This window comes from Electrophorus electricus, chromosome 13, assembly GCF_041902795.1.
Source record: "Electrophorus electricus isolate QZ-2024a chromosome 13, ASM4190279v1, whole genome shotgun sequence".
Taxonomy (NCBI): domain Eukaryota; kingdom Metazoa; phylum Chordata; class Actinopteri; order Gymnotiformes; family Gymnotidae; genus Electrophorus; species Electrophorus electricus.
Genome location: NC_137509.1, coordinates 18,423,709 through 18,450,796, shown reverse-complemented (window position 1 = coordinate 18,450,796; position 27,088 = coordinate 18,423,709). Strand labels below are relative to the sequence as shown.

Genomic DNA, 27,088 nt, shown 5'->3' with positions numbered 1-27,088 from the left:
AGAAGCTTACAGCATCTCGTAGTCCAAGGTGCTAACATATAGTTTTTTGATGAATCACTGCACTTCACATTCAGGCATGTGAGTTGGAGAGTAAATGAAAGTGATGCAAAAAAAAACTTACAGCATCTGCTATTCCCAGGTGCTAACAGATAGTTTGAGTTAATTATTCACTGCACTTCAAATTTGAACATGATAGCTTGAACATAAATTAAAGGGATGCAATACAATCTTACAGCACCTGCTATTCCCTGGTACTAAAATATTTCTATTTAATCTGTACACTTCACATACAAGCTTGTCAGTTGCAGATTAAAGTAAAGTGATGCAACAAAAACTTACAGCATTTGCTATACCCAGGTGCTAACAGATAGTTTTTTTAATTAATCACTGCACTTCACATCCTAGCATGTCATCTTGAAAGTAAATTAAAGTGATGCAAGAGAAGCTTACAGCATCTCGTAGTCCAAGGTGCTAACAGATAGATTTTTGAGGAATCACTGCACTTCACATTCAGGCATGTGAGTTGGAGAGTAAATGAAAGTGATGCAAAAAAAACTTACAGCATCTGCTATTCCCAGGTGCTAACAGATAGTTTTTTTTATTAATCACTGCACTTCACATTTGAGCATGTCAGCTTGAAAGTAAATTAAAGTGATGCAAGAAAAGCTTACAGCACCTGGTATTCCTAGGTAGGGTCCCACCTCAGTACTATTCAGGCCCAAACTTGCTTAGCTTCCAAGGTCAGATGAGATTGGGCGTTCTCAAGATGGTGTGGCCGTAAGCCTTAAACACTTACTCAAATTGCCTAATCATAGCAAATATGATCAAAGACCAATCTGACAATTTTTTTTATTAATCCCTGCACTTGACATTCTAGAATGTTATCTTGAATGTAATTAAATGATGCAATAAAAGCTTACAATACAGAGCTGGTATACGGAGGCACTAATTATTCACTGCACTTCAAATTTGAACATGATAGCTTGAACATAAATTAAAGGGATGCAAACAATCTTACAGCACCTGCTATTCCCTGGTACTAAAATATTTCTATTTAATCTGTACACTTCACATACAAGCTTGTCAGTTGCAGATTAAAGTAAAGTGATGCAACAAAAACTTACAGCATCTGCTATTCCCAGGTGCTAACAGATAGTTTTTTTAATTAATCACTGCATTTCACATCCTAGCATGTCATCTTGACAGTTAATTAAAGTGATGCAAGAGAAGCTTACAGCATCTCGTAGTCCAATGTGCTAACATATAGTTTTTTGATGAATCACTGCACTTCACATTCAGGCATGTGAGTTGGAGAGTAAATGAAAGTGATGCAAAAAAAACTTACAGCATCTGCTATTCCCAGGTGCTAACAGATAGTTTGAGTTAATTATTCACTGCACTTCAAATTTGAACATGATAGCTTGAACATAAATTAAAGGGATGCAATACAATCTTACAGCACCTGCTATTCCCTGGTACTAAAATATTTCTATTTAATCTGTACACTTCACATACAAGCTTGTCAGTTGCAGATTAAAGTAAAGTGATGCAACAAAAACTTACAGCATCTGCTATTCCCAGGTGCTAACAGATAGTTTTTTTAATTAATCACTGCATTTCACATCCTAGCATGTCATCTTGACAGTAAATTAAAGTGATGCAAGAGAAGCTTACAGCATCTCGTAGTCCAAGGTGCTAACATATAGTTTTTTGATGAATCACTACACTTCACATTCAGGCATGTGAGTTGGAGAGTAAATGAAAGTGATGCAAAAAAAACTTACAGCATCTGCTATTCCCAGGTGCTAACAGATAGTTTGAGTTAATTATTCACTGCACTTCAAATTTGAACATGATAGCTTGAACATAAATTAAAGGGATGCAATACAATCTTACAGCACCTGCTATTCCCTGGTACTAAAATATTTCTATTTAATCTGTACACTTCACATACAAGCTTGTCAGTTGCAGATTAAAGTAAAGTGATGCAACAAAAACTTACAGCATCTGCTATTCCCAGGTGCTAACAGATAGTTTTTTTAATTAATCACTGCATTTCACATCCTAGCATGTCATCTTGACAGTAAATTAAAGTGATGCAAGAGAAGCTTACAGCATCTCGTAGTCCAAGGTGCTGACATATAGTTTTTTGATGAATCACTGCACTTCACATTCAGGCATGTGAGTTGGAGAGTAAATGAAAGTGATGCAAAAAAAACTTACAGCATCTGCTATTCCCAGGTGCTAACAGATAGTTTGAGTTAATTATTCACTGCACTTCAAATTTGAACATGATAGCTTGAACATAAATTAAAGGGATGCAAACAATCTTACAGCACCTGCTATTCCCTGGTACTAAAATATTTCTATTTAATCTGTACACTTCACATACAAGCTTGTCAGTTGCAGATTAAAGTAAAGTGATGCAACAAAAACTTACAGCATCTGCTATTCCCAGGTGCTAACAGATAGTTTTTTTAATTAATCACTGCATTTCACATCCTAGCATGTCATCTTGACAGTTAATTAAAGTGATGCAAGAGAAGCTTACAGCATCTCGTAGTCCAATGTGCTAACATATAGTTTTTTGATGAATCACTGCACTTCACATTCAGGCATGTGAGTTGGAGAGTAAATGAAAGTGATGCAAAAAAAACTTACAGCATCTGCTATTCCCAGGTGCTAACAGATAGTTTGAGTTAATTATTCACTGCACTTCAAATTTGAACATGATAGCTTGAACATAAATTAAAGGGATGCAATACAATCTTACAGCACCTGCTATTCCCTGGTACTAAAATATTTCTATTTAATCTGTACACTTCACATACAAGCTTGTCAGTTGCAGATTAAAGTAAAGTGATGCAACAAAAACTTACAGCATCTGCTATTCCCAGGTGCTAACAGATAGTTTTTTTAATTAATCACTGCATTTCACATCCTAGCATGTCATCTTGACAGTAAATTAAAGTGATGCAAGAGAAGCTTACAGCATCTCGTAGTCCAAGGTGCTAACATATAGTTTTTTGATGAATCACTACACTTCACATTCAGGCATGTGAGTTGGAGAGTAAATGAAAGTGATGCAAAAAAAACTTACAGCATCTGCTATTCCCAGGTGCTAACAGATAGTTTGAGTTAATTATTCACTGCACTTCAAATTTGAACATGATAGCTTGAACATAAATTAAAGGGATGCAATACAATCTTACAGCACCTGCTATTCCCTGGTACTAAAATATTTCTATTTAATCTGTACACTTCACATACAAGCTTGTCAGTTGCAGATTAAAGTAAAGTGATGCAACAAAAACTTACAGCATCTGCTATTCCCAGGTGCTAACAGATAGTTTTTTTAATTAATCACTGCATTTCACATCCTAGCATGTCATCTTGACAGTAAATTAAAGTGATGCAAGAGAAGCTTACAGCATCTCGTAGTCCAAGGTGCTGACATATAGTTTTTTGATGAATCACTGCACTTCACATTCAGGCATGTGAGTTGGAGAGTAAATGAAAGTGATGCAAAAAAAACTTACAGCATCTGCTATTCCCAGGTGCTAACAGATAGTTTGAGTTAATTATTCACTGCACTTCAAATTTGAACATGATAGCTTGAACATAAATTAAAGGGATGCAATACAATCTTACAGCACCTGCTATTCCCTGGTACTAAAATATTTCTATTTAATCTGTACACTTCACATACAAGCTTGTCAGTTGCAGATTAAAGTAAAGTGATGCAACAAAAACTTACAGCATTTGCTATTCCCAGGTGCTAACAGATAGTTTTTTTAATTAATCACTGCACTTCACATCCTAGCATGTCATCTTGAAAGTAAATTAAAGTGATGCAAGAGAAGCTTACAGCATCTCGTAGTCCAATGTGCTAACATATAGTTTTTTGATGAATCACTGCACTTCACATTCAGGCATGTGAGTTGGAGAGTAAATGAAAGTGATGCAAAAAAAACTTACAGCATCTGCTATTCCCAGGTGCTAACAGATAGTTTGAGTTAATTATTCACTGCACTTCAAATTTGAACATGATAGCTTGAACATAAATTAAAGGGATGCAATACAATCTTACAGCACCTGCTATTCCCTGGTACTAAAATATTTCTATTTAATCTGTACACTTCACATACAAGCTTGTCAGTTGCAGATTAAAGTAAAGTGATGCAACAAAAACTTACAGCATCTGCTATTCCCAGGTGCTAACAGATAGTTTTTTTAATTAATCACTGCATTTCACATCCTAGCATGTCATCTTGACAGTAAATTAAAGTGATGCAAGAGAAGCTTACAGCATCTCGTAGTCCAAGGTGCTAACATATAGTTTTTTGATGAATCACTGCACTTCACATTCAGGCATGTGAGTTGGAGAGTAAATGAAAGTGATGCAAAAAAAACTTACAGCATCTGCTATTCCCAGGTGCTAACAGATAGTTTGAGTTAATTATTCACTGCACTTCAAATTTGAACATGATAGCTTGAACATAAATTAAAGGGATGCAATACAATCTTACAGCACCTGCTATTCCCTGGTACTAAAATATTTCTATTTAATCTGTACACTTCACATACAAGCTTGTCAGTTGCAGATTAAAGTAAAGTGATGCAACAAAAACTTACAGCATTTGCTATTCCCAGGTGCTAACAGATATTTTTTTTAATTAATCACTGCATTTCACATCGTAGCATGTCATCTTGACAGTAAATTAAAGTGATGCAAGAGAAGCTTACAGCATCTCATAGTCCAAGGTGCTAACAGATAGATTTTTGAGGAATCACTGCACTTCACATTCAGGCATGTGAGTTGGAGAGTAAATGAAAGTGATGCAAAAAAAACTTACAGCATCTGCTATTCCCAGGTGCTAACAGATAGTTTGAGTTAATTATTCACTGCACTTCAAATTTGAACATGATAGCTTGAACATAAATTAAAGGGATGCAATACAATCTTACAGCACCTGCTATTCCCTGGTACTAAAATATTTCTATTTAATCTGTACACTTCACATACAAGCTTGTCAGTTGCAGATTAAAGTAAAGTGATGCAACAAAAACTTACAGCATTTGCTATACCCAGGTGCTAACAGATAGTTTTTTTAATTAATCACTGCACTTCACATCCTAGCATGTCATCTTGAAAGTAAATTAAAGTGATGCAAGAGAAGCTTACAGCATCTCGTAGTCCAAGGTGCTAACAGATAGATTTTTGAGGAATCACTGCACTTCACATTCAGGCATGTGAGTTGGAGAGTAAATGAAAGTGATGCAAAAAAAACTTACAGCATCTGCTATTCCCAGGTGCTAACAGATAGTTTTTTTTATTAATCACTGCACTTCACATTTGAGCATGTCAGCTTGAAAGTAAATTAAAGTGATGCAAGAAAAGCTTACAGCACCTGGTATTCCTAGGTAGGGTCCCACCTCAGTACTATTCAGGCCCAAACTTGCTTAGCTTCCAAGGTCAGATGAGATTGGGCGTTCTCAAGATGGTGTGGCCGTAAGCCTTAAACACTTACTCAAATTGCCTAATCATAGCAAATATGATCAAAGACCAATCTGACAATTTTTTTTATTAATCCCTGCACTTGACATTCTAGAATGTTATCTTGAATGTAATTAAATGATGCAATAAAAGCTTACAATACGGAGCTGGTATACGGAGGCACTAATTATTCACTGCACTTCAAATTTGAACATGATAGCTTGAACATAAATTAAAGGGATGCAAACAATCTTACAGCACCTGCTATTCCCTGGTACTAAAATATTTCTATTTAATCTGTACACTTCACATACAAGCTTGTCAGTTGCAGATTAAAGTAAAGTGATGCAACAAAAACTTACAGCATCTGCTATTCCCAGGTGCTAACAGATAGTTTTTTTAATTAATCACTGCATTTCACATCCTAGCATGTCATCTTGACAGTTAATTAAAGTTATGCAAGAGAAGCTTACAGCATCTCGTAGTCCAATGTGCTAACATATAGTTTTTTGATGAATCACTGCACTTCACATTCAGGCATGTGAGTTGGAGAGTAAATGAAAGTGATGCAAAAAAAACTTACAGCATCTGCTATTCCCAGGTGCTAACAGATAGTTTGAGTTAATTATTCACTGCACTTCAAATTTGAACATGATAGCTTGAACATAAATTAAAGGGATGCGATACAATCTTACAGCACCTGCTATTCCCTGGTACTAAAATATTTCTATTTAATCTGTACACTTCACATACAAGCTTGTCAGTTGCAGATTAAAGTAAAGTGATGCAACAAAAACTTACAGCATCTGCTATTCCCAGGTGCTAACAGATAGTTTTTTTAATTAATCACTGCACTTCAAATCCTAGCATGTCATCTTGAAAGTAAATTAAAGTGATGCAAGAGAAGCTTACAGCATCTCGTAGTCCAATGTGCTAACATATAGTTTTTTGATGAATCACTGCACTTCACATTCAGGCATGTGAGTTGGAGAGTAAATGAAAGTGATGCAAAAAAAACTTACAGCATCTGCTATTCCCAGGTGCTAACAGATAGTTTGAGTTAATTATTCACTGCACTTCAAATTTGAACATGATAGCTTGAACATAAATTAAAGGGATGCAATACAATCTTACAGCACCTGCTATTCCCTGGTACTAAAATATTTCTATTTAATCTGTACACTTCACATACAAGCTTGTCAGTTGCAGATTAAAGTAAAGTGATGCAACAAAAACTTACAGCATCTGCTATTCCCAGGTGCTAACAGATAGTTTTTTTAATTAATCACTGCATTTCACATCCTAGCATGTCATCTTGACAGTAAATTAAAGTGATGCAACAGAAGCTTACAGCATCTCGTAGTCCAAGGTGCTGACATATAGTTTTTTGATGAATCACTGCACTTCACATTCAGGCATGTGAGTTGGAGAGTAAATGAAAGTGATGCAAAAAAAACTTACAGCATCTGCTATTCCCAGGTGCTAACAGATAGTTTGAGTTAATTATTCACTGCACTTCAAATTTGAACATGATAGCTTGAACATAAATTAAAGGGATGCAATACAATCTTACAGCACCTGCTATTCCCTGGTACTAAAATATTTCTATTTAATCTGTACACTTCACATACAAGCTTGTCAGTTGCAGATTAAAGTAAAGTGATGCAACAAAAACTTACAGCATTTGCTATTCCCAGGTGCTAACAGATAGTTTTTTTAATTAATCACTGCACTTCACATCCTAGCATGTCATCTTGAAAGTAAATTAAAGTGATGCAAGAGAAGCTTACAGCATCTCGTAGTCCAATGTGCTAACATATAGTTTTTTGATGAATCACTGCACTTCACATTCAGGCATGTGAGTTGGAGAGTAAATGAAAGTGATGCAAAAAAAACTTACAGCATCTGCTATTCCCAGGTGCTAACAGATAGTTTGAGTTAATTATTCACTGCACTTCAAATTTGAACATGATAGCTTGAACATAAATTAAAGGGATGCAATACAATCTTACAGCACCTGCTATTCCCTGGTACTAAAATATTTCTATTTAATCTGTACACTTCACATACAAGCTTGTCAGTTGCAGATTAAAGTAAAGTGATGCAACAAAAACTTACAGCATCTGCTATTCCCAGGTGCTAACAGATAGTTTTTTTAATTAATCACTGCATTTCACATCCTAGCATGTCATCTTGACAGTAAATTAAAGTGATGCAAGAGAAGCTTACAGCATCTCGTAGTCCAAGGTGCTAACATATAGTTTTTTGATGAATCACTGCACTTCACATTCAGGCATGTGAGTTGGAGAGTAAATGAAAGTGATGCAAAAAAAACTTACAGCATCTGCTATTCCCAGGTGCTAACAGATAGTTTGAGTTAATTATTCACTGCACTTCAAATTTGAACATGATAGCTTGAACATAAATTAAAGGGATGCAATACAATCTTACAGCACCTGCTATTCCCTGGTACTAAAATATTTCTATTTAATCTGTACACTTCACATACAAGCTTGTCAGTTGCAGATTAAAGTAAAGTGATGCAACAAAAACTTACAGCATTTGCTATTCCCAGGTGCTAACAAATAGTTTTTTTAATTAATCACTGCACTTCACATCCTAGCATGTCATCTTGAAAGTAAATTAAAGTGATGCAAGAGAAGCTTACAGCATCTCGTAGTCCAAGGTGCTAACAGATAGATTTTTGAGGAATCACTGCACTTCACATTCAGGCATGTGAGTTGGAGAGTAAATGAAAGTGATGCAAAAAAAACTTACAGCATCTGCTATTCCCAGGTGCTAACAGATAGTTTGAGTTAATTATTCACTGCACTTCAAATTTGAACATGATAGCTTGAACATAAATTAAAGGGATGCAATACAATCTTACAGCACCTGCTATTCCCTGGTACTAAAATATTTCTATTTAATCTGTACACTTCACATACAAGCTTGTCAGTTGCAGATTAAAGTAAAGTGATGCAACAAAAACTTACAGCATCTGCTATTCCCAGGTGCTAACAGATAGTTTTTTTAATTAATCACTGCATTTCACATCCTAGCATGTCATCTTGACAGTAAATTAAAGTGATGCAAGAGAAGCTTACAGCATCTCGTAGTCCAAGGTGCTAACATATAGTTTTTTGATGAATCACTGCACTTCACATTCAGGCATGTGAGTTGGAGAGTAAATGAAAGTGATGCAAAAAAAACTTACAGCATCTGCTATTCCCAGGTGCTAACAGATAGTTTTTTTTATTAATCACTGCACTTCACATTTGAGCATGTCAGCTTGAAAGTAAATTAAAGTGATGCAAGAAAAGCTTACAGCACCTGGTATTCCTAGGTAGGGTCCCACCTCACTACTATTCAGGCCCAAACTTGCTTAGCTTCCAAGGTCAGATGAGATTGGGCGTTCTCAAGCTGGTGTGGCCGTAAGCCTTAAACACTTACTCAAATTGCCTAATCATAGCAAATATGATCAAAGACCAATCTGACAATTTTTTTTTATTAATCCCTGCACTTGACATTCTAGAATGTTATCTTGAATGTAATTAAATGATGCAATAAAAGCTTACAATACGGAGCTGGAATACGGAGGCACTAATTATTCACTGCACTTCAAATTTGAACATGATAGCTTGAACATAAATTAAAGGGATGCAAACAATCTTACAGCACCTGCTATTCCCTGGTACTAAAATATTTCTATTTAATCTGTACACTTCACATACAAGCTTGTCAGTTGCAGATTAAAGTAAAGTGATGCAACAAAAACTTACAGCATCTGCTATTCCCAGGTGCTAACAGATAGTTTTTTTAATTAATCACTGCATTTCACATCCTAGCATGTCATCTTGACAGTTAATTAAAGTGATGCAAGAGAAGCTTACAGCATCTCGTAGTCCAATGTGCTAACATATAGTTTTTTGATGAATCACTGCACTTCACATTCAGGCATGTGAGTTGGAGAGTAAATGAAAGTGATGCAAAAAAAACTTACAGCATCTGCTATTCCCAGGTGCTAACAGATAGTTTGAGTTAATTATTCACTGCACTTCAAATTTGAACATGATAGCTTGAACATAAATTAAAGGGATGCAATACAATCTTACAGCACCTGCTATTCCCTGGTACTAAAATATTTCTATTTAATCTGTACACTTCACATAGAAGCTTGTCAGTTGCAGATTAAAGTAAAGTGATGCAACAAAAACTTACAGCATCTGCTATTCCCAGGTGCTAACAGATAGTTTTTTTAATTAATCACTGCATTTCACATCCTAGCATGTCATCTTGACAGTAAATTAAAGTGATGCAAGGGAAGCTTACAGCATCTCGTAGTCCAAGGTGCTAACATATAGTTTTTTGATGAATCACTGCACTTCACATTCAGGCATGTGAGTTGGAGAGTAAATGAAAGTGATGCAAAAAAAACTTACAGCATCTGCTATTCCCAGGTGCTAACAGATAGTTTGAGTTAATTATTCACTGCACTTCAAATTTGAACATGATAGCTTGAACATAAATTAAAGGGATGCAATACAATCTTACAGCACCTGCTATTCCCTGGTACTAAAATATTTCTATTTAATCTGTTCACTTCACATACAAGCTTGTCAGTTGCAGATTAAAGTAAAGTGATGCAACAAAAACTTACAGCATTTGCTATTCCCAGGTGCTAACAGATAGTTTTTTTAATTAATCACTGCACTTCACATCCTAGCATGTCATCTTGAAAGTAAATTAAAGTGATGCAAGAGAAGCTTACAGCATCTCGTAGTCCAAGGTGCTAACAGATAGATTTTTGAGGAATCACTGCACTTCACATTCAGGCATGTGAGTTGGAGAGTAAATGAAAGTGATGCAAAAAAAACTTACAGCATCTGCTATTCCCAGGTGCTAACAGATAGTTTGAGTTAATTATTCACTGCACTTCAAATTTGAACATGATAGCTTGAACATAAATTAAAGGGATGCAATACAATCTTACAGCACCTGCTATTCCCTGGTACTAAAATATTTCTATTTAATCTCTACACTTCACATACAAGCTTGTCAGTTGCAGATTAAAGTAAAGTGATGCAACAAAAACTTACAGCATTTGCTATTCCCAGGTGCTAACAGATAGTTTTTTTTAATAAATCACTGCACTTCACATCCTAGCATGTCATCTTGAAAGTAAATTAAAGTGATGCAAGAGAAGCTTACAGCATCTCGTAGTCCAAGGTGCTAACAGATAGATTTTTGAGGAATCACTGCACTTCACATTCAGGCATGTGAGTTGGAGAGTAAATGAAAGTGATGCAAAAAAAACTTACAGCATCTGCTATTCCCAGGTGCTAACAGATAGTTTTTTTTATTAATCACTGCACTTCACATTTGAGCATGTCAGCTTGAAAGTAAATTAAAGTGATGCAAGAAAAGCTTACAGCACCTGGTATTCCTAGGTAGGGTCCCACCTCAGTACTATTCAGGCCCAAACTTGCTTAGCTTCCAAGGTCAGATGAGATTGGGCGTTCTCAAGCTGGTGTGGCCGTAAGCCCTAAACACTTACTCAAATTGCCTAATCATAGCAAATATGATCAAAGACCAATCTGACAATTTTTTTTATTAATCCCTGCACTTGACATTCTAGAATGTTATCTTGAATGTAATTAAATGATGCAATAAAAGCTTACAATACGGAGCTGGTATACGGAGGCACTAATTATTCACTGCACTTCAAATTTGAACATGATAGCTTGAACATAAATTAAAGGGATGCAAACAATCTTACAGCACCTGCTATTCCCTGGTACTAAAATATTTCTATTTAATCTGTACACTTCACATACAAGCTTGTCAATTGCAGATTAAAGTAAAGTGATGCAACAAAAACTTACAGCATCTGCTATTCCCAGGTGCTAACAGATAGTTTTTTTAATTAATCACTGCATTTCACATCCTAGCATGTCATCTTGACAGTTAATTAAAGTGATGCAAGAGAAGCTTACAGCATCTCGTAATCCAATATGCTAACATATAGTTTTTTGATGAATCACTGCACTTCACATTCAGGCATGTGAGTTGGAGAGTAAATGAAAGTGATGCAAAAAAAACTTACAGCATCTGCTATTCCCAGGTGCTAACAGATAGTTTGAGTTAATTATTCACTGCAATTCAAATTTGAACATGATAGCTTGAACATAAATTAAAGGGATGCAATACAATCTTACAGCACCTGCTATTCCCTGGTTCTAAAATATTTCTATTTAATCTGTACACTTCACATACAAGCTTGTCAGTTGCAGATTAAAGTAAAGTGATGCAACAAAAACTTACAGCATCTGCTATTCCCAGGTGCTAACAGATAGTTTTTTTAATTAATCACTGCATTTCACATCCTAGCATGTCATCTTGACAGTAAATTAAAGTGATGCAAGAGAAGCTTACAGCATCTCGTAGTCCAAGGTGCTAACATATAGTTTTTTGATGAATCACTGCACTTCACATTCAGGCATGTGAGTTGGAGAGTAAATGAAAGTGATGCAAAAAAAACTTACAGCATCTGCTATTCCCAGGTGCTAACAGATAGTTTGAGTTAATTATTCACTGCACTTCAAATTTGAACATGATAGCTTGAACATAAATTAAAGGGATGCAATACAATCTTACAGCACCTGCTATTCCCTGGTACTAAAATATTTCTATTTAATCTGTACACTTCACATACAAGCTTGTCAGTTGCAGATTAAAGTAAAGTGATGCAACAAAAACTTACAGCATTTGCTATTCCCAGGTGCTAACAGATAGTTTTTTTAATTAATCACTGCACTTCACATCCTAGCATGTCATCTTGAAAGTAAATTAAAGTGATGCAAGAGAAGCTTACAGCATCTCGTAGTCCAAGGTGCTAACAGATAGATTTTTGAGGAATCACTGCACTTCACATTCAGGCATGTGAGTTGGAGAGTAAATGAAAGTGATGCAAAAAAAACTTACAGCATCTGCTATTCCCAGGTGCTAACAGATAGTTTTTTTTATTAATCACTGCACTTCACATTTGAGCATGTCAGCTTGAAAGTAAATTAAAGTGATGCAAGAAAAGCTTACAGCACCTGGTATTCCTAGGTAGGGTCCCACCTCACTACTATTCAGGCCCAAACTTGCTTAGCTTCCAAGGTCAGATGAGATTGGGCGTTCTCAAGCTGGTGTGGCCGTAAGCCTTAAACACTTACTCAAATTGCCTAATCATAGCAAATATGATCAAAGACCAATCTGACAATTTTTTTTATTAATCCCTGCACTTGACATTCTAGAATGTTATCTTGAATGTAATTAAATGATGCAATAAAAGCTTACAATACGGAGCTGGTATACAGAGGCACTAATTATTCACTGCACTTCAAATTTGAACATGATAGCTTGAACATAAATTAAAGGGATGCAAACAATCTTACAGCACCTGCTATTCCCTGGTACTAAAATATTTCTATTTAATCTGTACACTTCACATACAAGCTTGTCAGTTGCAGATTAAAGTAAAGTGATGCAACAAAAACTTACAGCATCTGCTATTCCCAGGTGCTAACAGATAGTTTTTTAAATTAATCACTGCATTTCACATCCTAGCATGTCATCTTGACAGTTAATTAAAGTGATGCAAGAGAAGCTTACAGCATCTCGTAGTCCAATGTGCTAACATATAGTTTTTTGATGAATCACTGCACTTCACATTCAGGCATGTGAGTTGGAGAGTAAATGAAAGTGATGCAAAAAAAACTTACAGCATCTGCTATTCCCAGGTGCTAACAGATAGTTTGAGTTAATTATTCACTGCACTTCAAATTTGAACATGATAGCTTGAACATAAATTAAAGGGATGCAATACAATCTTACAGCACCTGCTATTCCCTGGTACTAAAATATTTCTATTTAATCTGTACACTTCACATACAAGCTTGTCAGTTGCAGATTAAAGTAAAGTGATGCAACAAAAACTTACAGCATTTGCTATTCCCAGGTGCTAACAGATAGTTTTTTTAATTAATCACTGCACTTCACATCCTAGCATGTCATCTTGAAAGTAAATTAAAGTGATGCAAGAGAAGCTTACAGCATCTCGTAGTCCAAGGTGCTAACAGATAGATTTTTGAGGAATCACTGCACTTCACATTCAGGCATGTGAGTTGGAGAGTAAATGAAAGTGATGCAAAAAAAACTTACAGCATCTGCTATTCCCAGGTGCTAACAGATAGTTTTTTTTATTAATCACTGCACTTCACATTTGAGCATGTCAGCTTGAAAGTAAATTAAAGTGATGCAAGAAAAGCTTACAGCACCTGGTATTCCTAGGTAGGGTCCCACCTCAGTACTATTCAGGCCCAAACTTGCTTAGCTTCCAAGGTCAGATGAGATTGGGCGTTCTCAAGATGGTGTGGCCGTAAGCCTTAAACACTTACTCAAATTGCCTAATCATAGCAAATATGATCAAAGACCAATCTGACAATTTTTTTTATTAATCCCTGCACTTGACATTCTAGAATGTTATCTTGAATGTAATTAAATGATGCAATAAAAGCTTACAATACGGAGCTGGTATACGGAGGCACTAATTATTCACTGCACTTCAAATTTGAACATAATAGCTTGAACATAAATTAAAGGGATGCAAACAATCTTACAGCACCTGCTATTCCCTGGTACTAAAATATTTCTATTTAATCTGTACACTTCACATACAAGCTTGTCAGTTGCAGATTAAAGTAAAGTGATGCAACAAAAACTTACAGCATCTGCTATTCCCAGGTGCTAACAGATAGTTTTTTTAATTAATCACTGCATTTCACGTCCTAGCATGTCATCTTCACAGTAAATTAAAGTGATACAAGAGAAGCTTACAGCATCTCGTAGTCCAAGGTGCTAACATATAGTTTTTTGATGAATCACTGCACTTCACATTCAGGCATGTGAGTTGGAGAGTAAATGAAAGTGATGCAAAAAAAACTTACAGCATCTGCTATTCCCAGGTGCTAACAGATAGTTTGAGTTAATTATTCACTGCACTTCAAATTTGAACATGATAGCTTGAACATAAATTAAAGGGATGCAATACAATCTTACAGCACCTGCTATTCCCTGGTACTAAAATATTTCTATTTAATCTGTACACTTCACATACAAGCTTGTCAGTTGCAGATTAAAGTAAAGTGATGCAACAAAAACTTACAGCATTTGCTATTCCCAGGTGCTAACAGATAGTTTTTTTAATTAATCACTGCACTTCACATCCTAGCATGTCATCTTGAAAGTAAATTAAAGTGATGCAAGAGAAGCTTACAGCATCTCGTAGTCCAAGGTGCTAACAGATAGATTTTTGAGGAATCACTGCACTTCACATTCAGGCATGTGAGTTGGAGAGTAAATGAAAGTGATGCAAAAAAAACTTACAGCATCTGCTATTCCCAGGTGCTAACAGATAGTTTGAGTTAATTATTCACTGCACTTCAAATTTGAACATGATAGCTTGAACATAAATTAAAGGGATGCAATACAATCTTACAGCACCTGCTATTCCCTGGTACTAAAATATTTCTATTTAATCTGTACACTTCACATACAAGCTTGTCAGTTGCAGATTAAAGTAAAGTGATGCAACAAAAACTTACAGCATTTGGTATTCCCAGGTGCTAACAGATAGTTTTTTTAATTAATCACTGCACTTCACATCCTAGCATGTCATCTTGAAAGCAAATTAAAGTGATGCAAGAGAAGCTTACAGCATCTCGTAGTCCAAGGTGCTAACAGATAGATTTTTGAGGAATCACTGCACTTCACATTCAGGCATGTGAGTTGGAGAGTAAATGAAAGTGATGCAAAAAAAACTTACAGCATCTGCTATTCCCAGGTGCTAACAGATAGTTTGAGTTAATTATTCACTGCACTTCAAATTTGAACATGATAGCTTGAACATAAATTAAAGGGATGCAATACAATCTTACAGCACCTGCTATTCCCTGGTACTAAAATATTTCTATTTAATCTGTACACTTCACATACAAGCTTGTCAGTTGCAGATTAAAGTAAAGTGATGCAACAAAAACTTACAGCATCTGCTATTCCCAGGTGCTAACAGATATTTTTTTTAATTAATCACTGCATTTCACATCGTAGCATGTCATCTTGACAGTAAATTAAAGTGATGCAAGAGAAGCTTACAGCATCTCATAGTCCAAGGTGCTAACAGATAGATTTTTGAGGAATCACTGCACTTCACATTCAGGCATGTGAGTTGGAGAGTAAATGAAAGTGATGCAAAAAAAACTTACAGCATCTGCTATTCCCAGGTGCTAACAGATAGTTTGAGTTAATTATTCACTGCACTTCAAATTTGAACATGATAGCTTGAACATAAATTAAAGGGATGCAATACAATCTTACAGCACCTGCTATTCCCTGGTACTAAAATATTTCTATTTAATCTGTACACTTCACATACAAGCTTGTCAGTTGCAGATTAAAGTAAAGTGATGCAACAAAAACTTACAGCATCTGCTATTCCCAGGTGCTAACAGATAGTTTTTTTAATTAATCACTGCATTTCACATCCTAGCATGTCATCTTGACAGTAAATTAAAGTGATGCAAGAGAAGCTTACAGCATCTCGTAGTCCAAGGTGCTAACATATAGTTTTTTGATGAATCACTGCACTTCACATTCAGGCATGTGAGTTGGAGAGTAAATGAAAGTGATGCAAAAAAAACTTACAGCATCTGCTATTCCCAGGTGCTAACAGATAGTTTTTTTTATTAATCACTGCACTTCACATTTGAGCATGTCAGCTTGAAAGTAAATTAAAGTGATGCAAGAAAAGCTTACAGCACCTGGTATTCCTAGGTAGGGTCCCACCTCAGTACTATTCAGGCCCAAACTTGCTTAGCTTCCAAGGTCAGATGAGATTGGGCGTTCTCAAGATGGTGTGGCCGTAAGCCTTAAACACTTACTCAAATTGCCTAATCATAGCAAATATGATCAAAGACCAATCTGACCATTTTTTTTATTAATCCCTGCACTTGACATTCTAGAATGTTATCTTGAATGTAATTAAATGATGCAATAAAAGCTTACAATACGGAGCTGGTATACGGAGGCACTAATTATTCACTGCACTTCAAATTTGAACATGATAGCTTGAACATAAATTAAAGGGATGCAAACAATCTTACAGCACCTGCTATTCCCTGGTACTAAAATATTTCTATTTAATCTGTACACTTCACATACAAGCTTGTCAGTTGCAGATTAAAGTAAAGTGATGCAACAAAAACTTACAGCATCTGCTATTCCCAGGTGCTAACAGATAGTTTTTTTAATTAATCACTGCATTTCACATCCTAGCATGTCATCTTCACAGTAAATTAAAGTGATGCAAGAGAAGCTTACAGCATCTCGTAGTCCAAGGTGCTAACATATAGTTTTTTGATGAATCACTGCACTTCACATTCAGGCATGTGAGTTGGAGAGTAAATGAAAGTGATGCAAAAAAAACTTACAGCATCTGCTATTCCCAGGTGCTAACAGATAGTTTGAGTTAATTATTCACTGCACTTCAAATTTGAACATGATAGCTTGAACATAAATTAAAGGGATGCAATACAATCTTACAGCACCTGCTATTCCCTGGTACTAAAATATTTCTATTTAATCTGTACACTTCACATACAAGCTTGTCAGTTGCAGATTAAAGTAAAGTGATGCAACAAAAACTTACAGCATTTGCTATTCCCAGGTGCTAACAGATAGTTTTTTTAATTAATCACTGCACTTCACATCCTAGCATGTCATCTTGAAAGTAAATTAAAGTGATGCAAGAGAAGCTTACAGCATCTCGTAGTCCAAGGTGCTAACAGATAGATTTTTGAGGAATCACTGCACTTCACATTCAGGCATGTGAGTTGGAGAGTAAATGAAAGTGATGCAAAAAAAACTTACAGCATCTGCTATTCCCAGGTGCTAACAGATAGTTTTTTTTATTAATCACTGCACTTCACATTTGAGCATGTCAGCTTGAAAGTAAATTAAAGTGATGCAAGAAAAGCTTACAGCACCTGGTATTCCTAGGTAGGGTCCCACCTCACTACTATTCAGGCCCAAACTTGCTTAGCTTCCAAGGTCAGATGAGATTGGGCGTTCTCAAGCTGGTGTGGCCGTAAGCCTTAAACACTTACTCAAATTGCCTAATCATAGCAAATATGATCAAAGACCAATCTGACAATTTTTTTTATTAATCCCTGCACTTGACATTCTAGAATGTTATCTTGAATGTAATTAAATGATGCAATAAAAGCTTACAATACGGAGCTGGTATACGGAGGCACTAATTATTCACTGCACTTCAAATTTGAACATGATAGCTTGAACATAAATTAAAGGGATGCAAACAATCTTACAGCACCTGCTATTCCCTGGTACTAAAATATTTCTATTTAATCTGTACACTTCACATACAAGCTTGTCAGTTGCAGATTAAAGTAAAGTGATGCAACAAAAACTTACAGCATCTGCTATTCCCAGGTGCTAACAGATAGTTTTTTAAATTAATCACTGCATTTCACATCCTAGCATGTCATCTTCACAGTAAATTAAAGTGATGCAAGAGAAGCTTACAGCATCTCGTAGTCCAAGGTGCTAACATATAGTTTTTTGATGAATCACTGCACTTCACATTCAGGCATGTGAGTTGGAGAGTAAATGAAAGTGATGCAAAAAAAACTTACAGCATCTGCTATTCCCAGGTGCTAACAGATAGTTTGAGTTAATTATTCACTGCACTTCAAATTTGAACATGATAGCTTGAACATAAATTAAAGGGATGCAATACAATCTTACAGCACCTGCTATTCCCTGGTACTAAAATATTTCTATTTAATCTGTACACTTCACATACAAGCTTGTCAGTTGCAGATTAAAGTAAAGTGATGCAACAAAAATTTACAGCATCTGCTATTCCCAGGTGCTAACAGATAGTTTTTTTAATTAATCACTGCATTTCACATCCTAGCATGTCATCTTGACAGTAAATTAAAGTGATGCAAGAGAAGCTTACAGCATCTCGTAGTCCAAGGTGCTAACATATAGTTTTTTGATGAATCACTGCACTTCACATTCAGGCATGTGAGTTGGAGAGTAAATGAAAGTGATGCAAAAAAAACTTACAGCATCTGCTATTCCCAGGTGCTAACAGATAATTTGAGTTAATTATTCACTGCACTTCAAATTTGAACATGATAGCTTGAACATAAATTAAAGGGATGCAATACAATCTTACAGCACCTGCTATTCCCTGGTACTAAAATATTTCTATTTAATCTGTACACTTCACATACAAGCTTGTCAGTTGCAGATTAAAGTAAAGTGATGCAACAAAAACTTACAGCATTTGCTATTCCCAGGTGCTAACAGATAGTTTTTTTAATTAATCACTGCACTTCACATCCTAGCATGTCATCTTGAAAGTAAATTAAAGTGATGCAAGAGAAGCTTACAGCATCTCGTAGTCCAAGGTGCTAACAGATAGATTTTTGAGGAATCACTGCACTTCACATTCAGGCATGTGAGTTGGAGAGTAAATGAAAGTGATGCAAAAAAAACTTACAGCATCTGCTATTCCCAGGTGCTAACAGATAGTTTTTTTTATTAATCACTGCACTTCACATTTGAGCATGTCAGCTTGAAAGTAAATTAAAGTGATGCAAGAAAAGCTTACAGCACCTGGTATTCCTAGGTAGGGTCCCACCTCAGTACTATTCAGGCCCAAACTTGCTTAGCTTCCAAGGTCAGATGAGATTGGGCGTTCTCAAGATGGTGTGGCCGTAAGCCTTAAACACTTACTCAAATTGCCTAATCATAGCAAATATGATCAAAGACCAATCTGACAATTTTTTTTATTAATCCCTGCACTTGACATTCTAGAATGTTATCTTGAATGTAATTAAATGATGCAATAAAAGCTTACAATACGGAGCTGGTATACGGAGGCACTAATTATTCACTGCACTTCAAATTTGAACATGATAGCTTGAACATAAATTAAAGGGATGCAAACAATCTTACAGCACCTGCTATTCCCTGGTACTAAAATATTTCTATTTAATCTGTACACTTCACATACAAGCTTGTCAGTTGCAGATTAAAGTAAAGTGATGCAACAAAAACTTACAGCATCTGCTATTCCCAGGTGCTAACAGATAGTTTTTTTAATTAATCACTGCATTTCACATCCTAGCATGTCATCTTCACAGTAAATTAAAGTGATGCAAGAGAAGCTTACAGCATCTCGTAGTCCAAGGTGCTAACATATAGTTTTTTGATGAATCACTGCACTTCACATTCAGGCATGTGAGTTGGAGAGTAAATGAAAGTGATGCAAAAAAAACTTACAGCATCTGCTATTCCCAGGTGCTAACAGATAGTTTGAGTTAATTATTCACTGCACTTCAAATTTGAACATGATAGCTTGAACATAAATTAAAGGGATGCAATACAATCTTACAGCACCTGCTATTCCCTGGTACTAAAATATTTCTATTTAATCTGTACACTTCACATACAAGCTTGTCAGTTGCAGATTAAAGTAAAGTGATGCAACAAAAACTTACAGCATTTGCTATTCCCAGGTGCTAACAGATAGTTTTTTTAATTAATCACTGCACTTCACATCCTAGCATGTCATCTTGAAAGTAAATTAAAGTGATGCAAGAGAAGCTTACAGCATCTCGTAGTCCAAGGTGCTAACAGATAGATTTTTGAGGAATCACTGCACTTCACATTCAGGCATGTGAGTTGGAGAGTAAATGAAAGTGATGCAAAAAAAACTTACAGCATCTGCTATTCCCAGGTGCTAACAGATAGTTTTTTTTATTAATCACTGCACTTCACATTTGAGCATGTCAGCTTGAAAGTAAATTAAAGTGATGCAAGAAAAGCTTACAGCACCTGGTATTCCTAGGTAGGGTCCCACCTCACTACTATTCAGGCCCAAACTTGCTTAGCTTCCAAGGTCAGATGAGATTGGGCGTTCTCAAGCTGGTGTGGCCGTAAGCCTTAAACACTTACTCAAATTGCCTAATCATAGCAAATATGATCAAAGACCAATCTGACAATTTTTTTTATTAATCCCTGCACTTGACATTCTAGAATGTTATCTTGAATGTAATTAAATGATGCAATAAAAGCTTACAATACGGAGCTGGTATACGGAGGCACTAATTATTCACTGCACTTCAAATTTGAACATGATAGCTTGAACATAAATTAAAGGGATGCAAACAATCTTACAGCACCTGCTATTCCCTGGTACTAAAATATTTCTATTTAATCTGTACACTTCACATACAAGCTTGTCAGTTGCAGATTAAAGTAAAGTGATGCAACAAAAACTTACAGCATCTGCTATTCCCAGGTGCTAACAGATAGTTTTTTAAATTAATCACTGCATTTCACATCCTAGCATGTCATCTTGATAGTTAATTAAAGTGATGCAAGAGAAGCTTACAGCATCTAGTAGTCCAATGTGCTAACATATAGTTTTTTGATGAATCACTGCACTTCACATTCAGGCATGTGAGTTGGAGAGTAAATGAAAGTGATGCAAAAAAAACTTACAGCATCTGCTATTCCCAGGTGCTAACAGATAGTTTGAGTTAATTATTCACTGCACTTCAAATTTGAACATGATAGCTTGAACATAAATTAAAGGGATGCAATACAATCTTACAGCACCTGCTATTCCCTGGTACTAAAATATTTCTATTTAATCTGTACACTTCACATACAAGCTTGTCAGTTGCAGATTAAAGTAAAGTGATGCAACAAAAATTTACAGCATCTGCTATTCCCAGGTGCTAACAGATAGTTTTTTTAATTAATCACTGCATTTCACATCCTAGCATGTCATCTTGACAGTAAATTAAAGTGATGCAAGAGAAGCTTACAGCATCTCGTAGTCCAAGGTGCTAACATATAGTTTTTTGATGAATCACTGCACTTCACATTCAGGCATGTGAGTTGGAGAGTAAATGAAAGTGATGCAAAAAAAACTTACAGCATCTGCTATTCCCAGGTGCTAACAGATAATTTGAGTTAATTATTCACTGCACTTCAAATTTGAACATGATAGCTTGAACATAAATTAAAGGGATGCAATACAATCTTACAGCACCTGCTATTCCCTGGTACTAAAATATTTCTATTTAATCTGTACACTTCACATACAAGCTTGTCAGTTGCAGATTAAAGTAAAGTGATGCAACAAAAACTTACAGCATTTGCTATTCCCAGGTGCTAACAGATAGTTTTTTTAATTAATCACTGCACTTCACATCCTAGCATGTCATCTTGAAAGTAAATTAAAGTGATGCAAGAGAAGCTTACAGCATCTCGTAGTCCAAGGTGCTAACAGATAGATTTTTGAGGAATCACTGCACTTCACATTCAGGCATGTGAGTTGGAGAGTAAATGAAAGTGATGCAAAAAAAACTTACAGCATCTGCTATTCCCAGGTGCTAACAGATAGTTTTTTTTATTAATCACTGCACTTCACATTTGAGCATGTCAGCTTGAAAGTAAATTAAAGTGATGCAAGAAAAGCTTACAGCACCTGGTATTCCTAGGTAGGGTCCCACCTCAGTACTATTCAGGCCCAAACTTGCTTAGCTTCCAAGGTCAGATGAGATTGGGCGTTCTCAAGATGGTGTGGCCGTAAGCCTTAAACACTTACTCAAATTGCCTAATCATAGCAAATATGATCAAAGACCAATCTGACAATTTTTTTTATTAATCCCTGCACTTGACATTCTAGAATGTTATCTTGAATGTAATTAAATGATGCAATAAAAGCTTACAATACGGAGCTGGTATACGGAGGCACTAATTATTCACTGCACTTCAAATTTGAACATGATAGCTTGAACATAAATTAAAGGGATGCAATACAATCTTACAGCACCTGCTATTCCCTGGTACTAAAATATTTCTATTTAATCTGTACACTTCACATACAAGCTTGTCAGTTGCAGATTAAAGTAAAGTGATGCAACAAAAACTTACAGCATTTGCTATTCCCAGGTGCTAACAGATAGTTTTTTTAATTAATCACTGCACTTCACATCCTAGCATGTCATCTTGAAAGTAAATTAAAGTGATGCAAGAGAAGCTTACAGCATCTCGTAGTCCAAGGTGCTAACAGATAGATTTTTGAGGAATCACTGCACTTCACATTCAGGCATGTGAGTTGGAGAGTAAATGAAAGTGATGCAAAAAAAACTTACAGCATCTGCTATTCCCAGGTGCTAACAGATAGTTTTTTTTATTAATCACTGCACTTCACATTTGAGCATGTCAGCTTGAAAGTAAATTAAAGTGATGCAAGAAAAGCTTACAGCACCTGGTATTCCTAGGTAGGGTCCCACCTCAGTACTATTCAGGCCCAAACTTGCTTAGCTTCCAAGGTCAGATGAGATTGGGCGTTCTCAAGATGGTGTGGCCGTAAGCCTTAAACACTTACTCAAATTGCCTAATCATAGCAAATATGATCAAAGACCAATCTGACAATTTTTTTTATTAATCCCTGCACTTGACATTCTAGAATGTTATCTTGAATGTAATTAAATGATGCAATAAAAGCTTACAATACGGAGCTGGTATACGGAGGCACTAATTATTCACTGCACTTCAAATTTGAACATGATAGCTTGAACATAAATTAAAGGGATGCAATACAATCTTACAGCACCTGCTATTCCCTGGTACTAAAATATTTCTATTTAATCTGTACACTTCACATACAAGCTTGTCAGTTGCAGATTAAAGTAAAGTGATGCAACAAAAACTTACAGCATCTGCTATTCCCAGGTGCTAACAGATAGTTTTTTTAATTAATCACTGCATTTCACATCCTAGCATGTCATCTTGACAGTAAATTAAAGTGATGCAAGAGAAGCTTACAGCATCTCGTAGTCCAAGGTGCTAACATATAGTTTTTTGATGAATCACTGCACTTCACATTCAGGCATGTGAGTTGGAGAGTAAATGAAAGTGATGCAAAAAAAACTTACAGCATCTGCTATTCCCAGGTGCTAACAGATAGTTTGAGTTAATTATTCACTGCACTTCAAATTTGAACATGATAGCTTGAACATAAATTAAAGGGATGCAATACAATCTTACAGCACCTGCTATTCCCTGGTACTAAAATATTTCTATTTAATCTGTACACTTCACATACAAGCTTGTCAGTTGCAGATTAAAGTAAAGTGATGCAACAAAAACTTACAGCATTTGCTATTCCCAGGTGCTAACAGATAGTTTTTTTAATTAATCACTGCACTTCACATCCTAGCATGTCATCTTGAAAGTAAATTAAAGTGATGCAAGAGAAGCTTACAGCATCTCGTAGTCCAAGGTGCTAACAGATAGATTTTTGAGGAATCACTGCACTTCACATTCAGGCATGTGAGTTGGAGAGTAAATGAAAGTGATGCAAAAAAAACTTACAGCATCTGCTATTCCCAGGTGCTAACAGATAGTTTTTTTTATTAATCACTGCACTTCACATTTGAGCATGTCAGCTTGAAAGTAAATTAAAGTGATGCAAGAAAAGCTTACAGCACCTGGTATTCCTAGGTAGGGTCCCACCTCAGTACTATTCAGGCCCAAACTTGCTTAGCTTCCAAGGTCAGATGAGATTGGGCGTTCTCAAGATGGTGTGGCCGTAAGCCTTAAACACTTACTCAAATTGCCTAATCATAGCAAATATGATCAAAGACCAATCTGACAATTTTTTTTATTAATCCCTGCACTTGACATTCTAGAATGTTATCTTGAATGTAATTAAATGATGCAATAAAAGCTTACAATACGGAGCTGGTATACGGAGGCACTAATTATTCACTGCACTTCAAATTTGAACATGATAGCTTGAACATAAATTAAAGGGATGCAATACAATCTTACAGCACCTGCTATTCCCTGGTACTAAAATATTTCTATTTAATCTGTACACTTCACATACAAGCTTGTCAGTTGCAGATTAAAGTAAAGTGATGCAACAAAAACTTACAGCATTTGCTATTCCCAGGTGCTAACAGATAGTTTTTTTAATTAATCACTGCACTTCACATCCTAGCATGTCATCTTGAAAGTAAATTAAAGTGATGCAAGAGAAGCTTACAGCATCTCGTAGTCCAAGGTGCTAACAGATAGATTTTTGAGGAATCACTGCACTTCACATTCAGGCATGTGAGTTGGAGAGTAAATGAAAGTGATGCAAAAAAAACTTACAGCATCTGCTATTCCCAGGTGCTAACAGATAGTTTTTTTTATTAATCATTGCACTTCACATTTGAGCATGTCAGCTTGAAAGTAAATTAAAGTGATGCAAGAAACGCTTACAGCACCTGGTATTCCTAGGTAGGGTCCCACCTCAGTACTATTCAGGCCCAAACTTGCTTAGCTTCCAAGGTCAGATGAGATTGGGCGTTCTCAAGATGGTGTGGCCGTAAGCCTTAAACACTTACTCAAATTGCCTAATCATAGCAAATATGATCAAAGACCAATCTGACAATTTTTTTTATTAATCCCTGCACTTGACATTCTAGAATGTTATCTTGAATGTAATTAAATGATGCAATAAAAGCTTACAATACGGAGCTGGTATACGGAGGCACTAATTATTCACTGCACTTCAAATTTGAACATGATAGCTTGAACATAAATTAAAGGGATGCAATACAATCTTACAGCACCTGCTATTCCCTGGTACTAAAATATTTCTATTTAATCTGTACACTTCACATACAAGCTTGTCAGTTGCAGATTAAAGTAAAGTGATGCAACAAAAACTTACAGCATCTGCTATTCCCAGGTGCTAACAGATAGTTTTTTTAATTAATCACTGCATTTCACATCCTAGCATGTCATCTTGACAGTAAATTAAAGTGATGCAAGAGAAGCTTACAGCATCTCGTAGTCCAAGGTGCTAACATATAGTTTTTTGATGAATCACTGCACTTCACATTCAGGCATGTGAGTTGGAGAGTAAATGAAAGTGATGCAAAAAAAACTTACAGCATCTGCTATTCCCAGGTGCTAACAGATAGTTTGAGTTAATTATTCACTGCACTTCAAATTTGAACATGATAGCTTGAACATAAATTAAAGGGATGCAATACAATCTTACAGCACCTGCTATTCCCTGGTACTAAAATATTTCTATTTAATCTGTACACTTCACATACAAGCTTGTCAGTTGCAGATTAAAGTAAAGTGATGCAACAAAAACTTACAGCATTTGCTATTCCCAGGTGCTAACAGATAGTTTTTTTAATTAATCACTGCACTTCACATCCTAGCATGTCATCTTGAAAGTAAATTAAAGTGATGCAAGAGAAGCTTACAGCATCTCGTAGTCCAAGGTGCTAACAGATAGATTTTTGAGGAATCACTGCACTTCACATTCAGGCATGTGAGTTGGAGAGTAAATGAAAGTGATGCAAAAAAAACTTACAGCATCTGCTATTCCCAGGTGCTAACAGATAGTTTGAGTTAATTATTCACTGCACTTCAAATTTGAACATGATAGCTTGAACATAAATTAAAGGGATGCAATACAATCTTACAGCACCTGCTATTCCCTGGTACTAAAATATTTCTATTTAATCTGTACACTTCACATACAAGCTTGTCAGTTGCAGATTAAAGTAAAGTGATGCAACAAAAACTTACAGCATCTGCTATTCCCAGGTGCTAACAGATATTTTTTTTAATTAATCACTGCATTTCACATCCTAGCATGTCATCTTGACAGTAAATTAAAGTGATGCAAGAGAAGCTTACAGCATCTCATAGTCCAAGGTGCTAACAGATAGATTTTTGAGGAATCACTGCACTTCACATTCAGGCATGTGAGTTGGAGAGTAAATGAAAGTGATGCAAAAAAAACTTACAGCATCTGCTATTCCCAGGTGCTAACAGATAGTTTGAGTTAATTATTCACTGCACTTCAAATTTGAACATGATAGCTTGAACATAAATTAAAGGGATGCAATACAATCTTACAGCACCTGCTATTCCCTGGTACTAAAATATTTCTATTTAATCTGTACACTTCACATACAAGCTTGTCAGTTGCAGATTAAAGTAAAGTGATGCAACAAAAACTTACAGCATCTGCTATTCCCAGGTGCTAACAGATAGTTTTTTTAATTAATCACTGCATTTCACATCCTAGCATGTCATCTTGACAGTAAATTAAAGTGATGCAAGAGAAGCTTACAGCATCTCGTAGTCCAAGGTGCTAACATATAGTTTTTTGATGAATCACTGCACTTCACATTCAGGCATGTGAGTTGGAGAGTAAATGAAAGTGATGCAAAAAAAACTTACAGCATCTGCTATTCCCAGGTGCTAACAGATAGTTTGAGTTAATTATTCACTGCACTTCAAATTTGAACATGATAGCTTGAACATAAATTAAAGGGATGCAATACAATCTTACAGCACCTGCTATTCCCTGGTACTAAAATATTTCTATTTAATCTGTACACTTCACAT

The 27,088-nt window shown here is 35.9% G+C and overlaps 14 pseudogenes; all 14 read right to left on the bottom strand.

The window, feature by feature from the left end:
- Window positions 1-664: 664 nt before the first annotated feature.
- Window positions 665-783, bottom strand: LOC145647563 (5S ribosomal RNA; annotated as a pseudogene).
- Window positions 784-5,399: 4,616 nt separating this feature from the next.
- On the bottom strand, window positions 5,400-5,518 carry LOC145647561 (5S ribosomal RNA; annotated as a pseudogene).
- Window positions 5,519-8,818: 3,300 nt separating this feature from the next.
- LOC145648446 (5S ribosomal RNA) lies at window positions 8,819-8,937 on the bottom strand (annotated as a pseudogene).
- A 1,985-nt stretch (window positions 8,938-10,922) lies between these two features.
- On the bottom strand, window positions 10,923-11,041 carry LOC145644881 (5S ribosomal RNA; annotated as a pseudogene).
- A 1,544-nt stretch (window positions 11,042-12,585) lies between these two features.
- On the bottom strand, window positions 12,586-12,704 carry LOC145648445 (5S ribosomal RNA; annotated as a pseudogene).
- Window positions 12,705-13,809: 1,105 nt separating this feature from the next.
- On the bottom strand, window positions 13,810-13,928 carry LOC145647560 (5S ribosomal RNA; annotated as a pseudogene).
- Window positions 13,929-16,350: 2,422 nt separating this feature from the next.
- Window positions 16,351-16,469, bottom strand: LOC145647559 (5S ribosomal RNA; annotated as a pseudogene).
- A 1,105-nt stretch (window positions 16,470-17,574) lies between these two features.
- Window positions 17,575-17,693, bottom strand: LOC145648444 (5S ribosomal RNA; annotated as a pseudogene).
- Window positions 17,694-19,237: 1,544 nt separating this feature from the next.
- Window positions 19,238-19,356, bottom strand: LOC145647558 (5S ribosomal RNA; annotated as a pseudogene).
- Window positions 19,357-20,461: 1,105 nt separating this feature from the next.
- Window positions 20,462-20,580, bottom strand: LOC145648443 (5S ribosomal RNA; annotated as a pseudogene).
- Window positions 20,581-22,124: 1,544 nt separating this feature from the next.
- Window positions 22,125-22,243, bottom strand: LOC145647557 (5S ribosomal RNA; annotated as a pseudogene).
- A 667-nt stretch (window positions 22,244-22,910) lies between these two features.
- On the bottom strand, window positions 22,911-23,029 carry LOC145647555 (5S ribosomal RNA; annotated as a pseudogene).
- Window positions 23,030-24,135: 1,106 nt separating this feature from the next.
- Window positions 24,136-24,254, bottom strand: LOC145647554 (5S ribosomal RNA; annotated as a pseudogene).
- Window positions 24,255-24,921: 667 nt separating this feature from the next.
- On the bottom strand, window positions 24,922-25,040 carry LOC145648382 (5S ribosomal RNA; annotated as a pseudogene).
- Window positions 25,041-27,088: the final 2,048 nt, after the last annotated feature.